Below are 6000 nucleotides of genomic sequence, written 5' to 3' on the forward strand. Positions count from 1 at the left end.
TGAGCACAGAGCCATTGTTACTTGCGGCACTGGGAGGTGGTGGGCAGCTGGGGTCTTGCTGGGTCTTGACGTCGACAAGTGACCACATTACTACACCATTACAAGGCGATAACATGACGATGCGGGCTGAGATGTATCGTGGGTCATGGCGGTGGCCTCCAAACCCGGAAACCTTGTCGGAATCGCTGTCGCAAGGTGCCCAATTGGGCATATTGCGACGGATGTGCCGCGCACACCCGATGCGCACGATATGGCCACTTTAGCCCCTTTTGCCCCTTTACCCCTGAGCCCGGTAGGGCACGCGGGCAGCCCGGCCCGACTGCGCCGATGTACGTGACTACAGCACGCACAAAAAGGCCATATTGTGTAATTCCTCTTTTGCTTCCTTTCTTCCCTCTTAGTTAGTCAGTCATTAGTAAAGCAATCAAATCCTTTACTTAGTGACCTCCCGGTATATGATACCACGCGCACGACCCTATATACAATTAGGTACCCCGAGTTTATATCAATACTGATCAGTGGTGATAACCACCACTTATAGGATTATATCCCGCAAAGAATGGTATATTATAGATTAGTAAGATTACTCTCGAAGAGACGATTTCTATTGCAAATCGTACTAATTAGGAAGGTAGATAACCTATTCCGTTGAACGGTTATACTGCCGACTAATTGGAAGAATGATGTGGACCTCTTCTACCTCTGTCTATTACAAAGGAAGAAAATATACTGACTATTACGATCTTTAAAGATACCCTTAATAGATCTAGGAGGCGGCTGACCTATTCCGTTGAATGGTTACCTACTTACTATAGGAGGCAAATAGCCTATTCTGTTAAATGGTTATCTTGCTAATTAACCTCTTTCTTTTTTTCTTTTACCTTTATAGATATCCTTATAAATACCCTTATAGATAAAAGCCTTCTCGAATCTTACACTCCTTATAAGATCGAATCTTGCATTCCTTGCAAGAGTAAATATTATACTCTTTGCAATATATCCCCCCCCTTTTAAACCCTCCTTTTAATACTATAGTATGATTACAATTATTAATATTATAGCCGGCACTACCTAAAAGGCTATAATAATTTGCCCCCTTACTCGATGATAATTAGGCCACTACGATAGAGCCAATTACCCCTAATGCTACCACTATTGTTGAAATCAGCGCCTTTTTAGCTGTATTTTGGTACTGGTCTCGCTACCGTACGACGTCTCTACGTTGAGATATCGCGGTGGCTATACCAGGCGCTATGGTGGGGCACAGCGCCCCACAACGCCGATTACAGTGGGCCACAGCGCCGGTCACGGCACCGGCACAGCGCCCCACAGCCGGCCACAGCGGCCGGTCACAGCGGGCCATAGGGCCCACAATAGGCGGCGCATTTCTACGGGATTACCAAATGGGCAAACCAGCACTTTCGGCCTTCTATATACAGTCACCCGCTACACCGGTCATTTACGGCAGACCGATATAGGGCTTCCGGCCCGTACGGCAGGCTGTTATAGGGCATCCGGCACACCGCTACAAGCCACTAGGCTTGGTTGGGTAGGCATTGGGTAGGCACTGGGTAGGATATTGGGCATAGACTGGGCACGGTTAGGCAGACCGACTTTTCATCGGGTTTTTCGCTATTTTTACGGTTTTTTATTATTTTCAACCACTTCTTCAAGATGGTAGAAATATACCCAAAATTCCCTCTTTCTAGCTAGAATAATTACCAATAATTAGAATCAGATTTCCCTAATATCTTTGCTTTAGTCAACCCTATATATGCGTTTTTAATTTTTAACTAGTTTGTTTTATTCTGCAACGCCTTATACGCCACTGTCGGTACTTAGTATACTTTCCAACAGTGTTCTAAGTCACCATTTTGCAATAGGTTATAAGCCCGGTATCTTAAGGCTTCTAGCTTAAGACTTTTTTACGCTAACTTAGGATTTTAATGCATTTAGCAGCTAACCTTCCAGAAATCTATTAATAAGGGACTAATCATCCCAGATTTAGGAACCCAGCTACCACACTAAGCTGCAATACATCCTTGCAATAGGATTTTCTAAGGTTATTCCTTAATACAGCTTTCTTCTAGTTTTATCTAGATTTTTAGTCTTAATTTTCTTCGCATTTTTAAGACTTTCCGGCACCTTTTCTCTTCCTATAATGGCCAATTAGAATATTCCTACCGCTGATAACCTAAGCTATACGGCAGAGGTAGAAGAATCTAATAATAATTAGGAAATTGCCTAGCTTAGGGAAGACTAATAGAAAATAAGAAAAGAATTCAGTTATAAATTTAATCGAATAAACTCTAAAATCGATTTTTTGGCTAATAAGGTGGGCACTTTAGTAGACAGATTAATTAAGCCTGCTGCTAGCTTACTATCCTAGGATATAATGGATGTAGATACCTTTTAAACCCCTATGGATAAAGGAAATAATCTACTATTACTACCTAAAGTCTAGCAGCAACCCCTGCCAGTTCCATCTAGTATTAGCAGCCAAGTCAGCGCTATAGCTATTAAGGAACTAGCTAAAACCGCTAATAGATTCTAAGAATCCTAAAAGCTAAAGGGGGCATCTAACTTCGACTAATAGAAACAGGCCCTTATAATTCAACTTAGGGCACTTAATATCGCTAAATTTATCGAAAATCCTTCTATTGCTAGTAGTTTCAACGATTTAGAGCAAGCACTTTTACTATTACTTATTAAGAATAGTTGCATAGAAGGACTAGCTACCGCTATTAACTAGTGCATTAACCTAGAGTCAGCCTTTATATTACTTACTAAATAGTATTCTTACTTATTAGACGTATAACGGACCCACTTATACCCTGCCTTCTATTAACTAAATTTTATAGGCTATAAGGGTACCTTAGAATCTTTTAACGCCTCCTTTAATAGCTACCTATCCAGGCTGCAAATTTTAGGCTCCTATATACAACCTTTCGACTAAATCAGCCAGTATTTATATACTATAGAAGGGGTCTTTTTTCAGTGGGTAGAACGGCACCACACAATAATAAGAATCGCCTATACTTAGGGAAATATATCAAATATTAACCTGCAATTTTATATAGTTAATTTACTGGAAGAATAACGCATTAAAGGATTATTAGTAGTAAAGGCTATTACCCACCTCGTAAAGGTCAAGGGTGCCGCTACTAATAATAGTAGCAAGCCAGCTAGTAATAATACTAGCAAGGGTGGTAAAAATACTACTACTAACGCTAATAAAAAGAAATAGGGGTCTTCTACCCAATAAGGGTCTTCTTCAGCTATATAGGGTAAGCTGGAAAATAAGAAGAAGAATAAAAAAAAAAAGATTTAGCTAATAAAGTAGATACCCTATAAAAGACCGACGAAAAGGAAAAGACTATTAATTCCTTTATACTAGGGAATTATAACACTCTAAGTCTTACACCTAGTAAGACAGCCTATTCTTCCTTCTAAGACCGTAAATATATGCAATTTCTAGCTACCAGCTATAGTGCATAATCCGGTGGGAAAACGCTAATAGATTCTTTACTCTACGATACTGGTTCTACGGTATATATTATCAACGATAAAAAGCACTTCACCTACTTCTAATACTATACTGGAAACAGACCAATCATTAGCACAGGTGGTGGCCCAATTAAGCCCAGTGGGTGGGGCATAGCGCGTTTTACCATACTATAGGGCACTAACCCACCTTAGTAGGGCACCTTAGAGCTTACTAACGCCCTCTTTATACCAGCTTTTAATATTAACATCTTTAGCGGCGTTAAATACTATCTAAATCGTGGCAGTATTCAGGGCCAAAGCCTAGTTAACAGCAATAATAAGTGTATTAGGCTTCTTAATTTTAAGAAGTATGGCTTCTTTTTACAATAAAAAGGGGTAGATTCGCCGTTTTTACACTATTCCAGCTAAAATCACCCGGCTTTATATAGTATCTCGGTCGAATTACCTGCCCTAGCTAACCCAGAAGAATATAAGGAATATCCCCTGCTAGAGGATTTACCTACCCTACTAGCTGACTCGAACCTTCTACTTCTACCAGCTAATTCGCAAGCTTACCTACTAGCTAGTCCTAGTTTTTCGGTGGTACCAACTGTTGATATAAACTCGGGGTACCCAGTTGTACGTAGGGTCGCGCGCGTGGTATCATATACCGTGAGGTCACCAAGTAAAGGGTTTATTGACTTTACTAATGACTGAATATTTAAAAGGAAAGAAAGGAAGCAAAAGAGGGTAATTACACGATGTGGCCTTTTTGTGCGTGTGCCGTTATCACGTGCATCGGCGCAGTCGGGCCGGGCTGCCCGCGTGCCCTACCGGGCTTAGGGGTAAAGGGGCAAAAGGGGCCAAAGTGGCCACATCGTGCGTATTGGGTGTGCGCGGCACATCCGTCGCAATATACCCAATTGGGCACCTTGCGACAGCGATTCCGACACTGGCAGCTTCTCTTTTTATAGAAGCAAACATCGGAATCGCTAGTATATAAGGCGTACACATAGAAAGAAAAGTGCGGCGCAGTCTCGGCAGGTTGTGCCGCCGATAATGCTATCGCGCCGCGCGGCCGGCTTATGCAGCCTTATACCGTACAGCAGCCGGTATGTTGAATATCGCAGCCAAAACAAAGGGGCAAAAAGGGGCAGTAGTAAACGCAGTAAAAACAGCACAACATTAAACATAGGGAAATCCACACACTTGCCACCCATGATATCACCAATTATACCCAAATTCAGTCAGACATTAACCGGCCTCTTTACCCACCCTTCTATATGTATAACAGCCTAATTGCGGTCGACGAAAGTCTTAAGGGCTTTATTTAGCATTCCCTTAGTCATTATATCGGCGAGGTTATCGTTCCCGTTGATCCAGCAAATCTTATAGATTTCCCGGCGCTTATATAACTACTGTAAGGCCATAATATCTATCATAAGCCTTTTCTCTTTCGTAGTGCCTAGCTTGATAAGGCATTTATATAATAAAAAAGAATCTATATATACCACCGTAGGAATCTTTAGTAGTCCTAACCTACTGGTAATCATATTGAGGGTCGTGCCTATCGTATATGCGATATCGACCCCTTGTACTATACTATATAGCTCCGAAGCGAGTGCGCTGCGTGTTATACGCTTACTCTATATAGAGCTGTAAGTAATAATATTACCTATTAGGTTGAAGGCATTATCCGCTGTATCTACCTCGTTCCCTAGCACAATCACGTAACCAATCTAGGAGCTTAAATCTTTATTATTAGTAAAGGATCCGTCAACAAATATAAAGAGTTTAGCTGTAGTAAGGGCCAGATTGATGTACTGTAAGCTACGATCTTGGTTATCGTATTGCTATTGAAGGCGCTTATTCAACCTTGCGATATCATCAGGGTCAGGTTGATAGTATTATGCCGCGATAGATAGGTCAAAAGACGCCTCAGGCTAGCAGACCGTAGCCATATAAGCACCGCGAGCGTATTGCTCGATATAATTACGCTGGGCTATAGGCGCATTCTTATCGATAGTCGTAATCTTTATGCTTTGACCTTTCTGGCATAACGTCATTATGCCGTCGGTAGTAACCGTTAGTATATATCCGTTGAATATTAGGGGTACGGTTGGTAATAGCCTTATCTTAGGCTTGGCGTTAAAGCCTGCCTTAGTAAGCTCTAATTCTTCCTATTAGAAGAAGGCATTATCACTTAGGCCGAGGGTATCGTCAGTCTGTATACCTACGATACCGAAGCATATAGTATCGCTAGTACGGTCAGGAACATCAGTATCATTATTGCCGGCAGATATTAGCAAATAGGGGTTATAGGTGGATATAGTCATGCCTAATTTCTCGCGATGGTGCCGGAAGTATATCGCCCACCAGTGGGTGCCTGCCTCAGCTATTCCGTATAATAGCTTTACCACTTCTATAATTGTATTATCGGGGTATTGATGCGCTATCTGCTTAGGTAGCTTAGCGATAATCGATCTATTGAGGGTGGTAGATGACTGCACATAA

Source organism: Ustilaginoidea virens, chromosome 2 (genome assembly GCF_000687475.1).
Source record: "Ustilaginoidea virens chromosome 2, complete sequence".
Lineage (NCBI taxonomy): Eukaryota > Fungi > Ascomycota > Sordariomycetes > Hypocreales > Clavicipitaceae > Ustilaginoidea > Ustilaginoidea virens.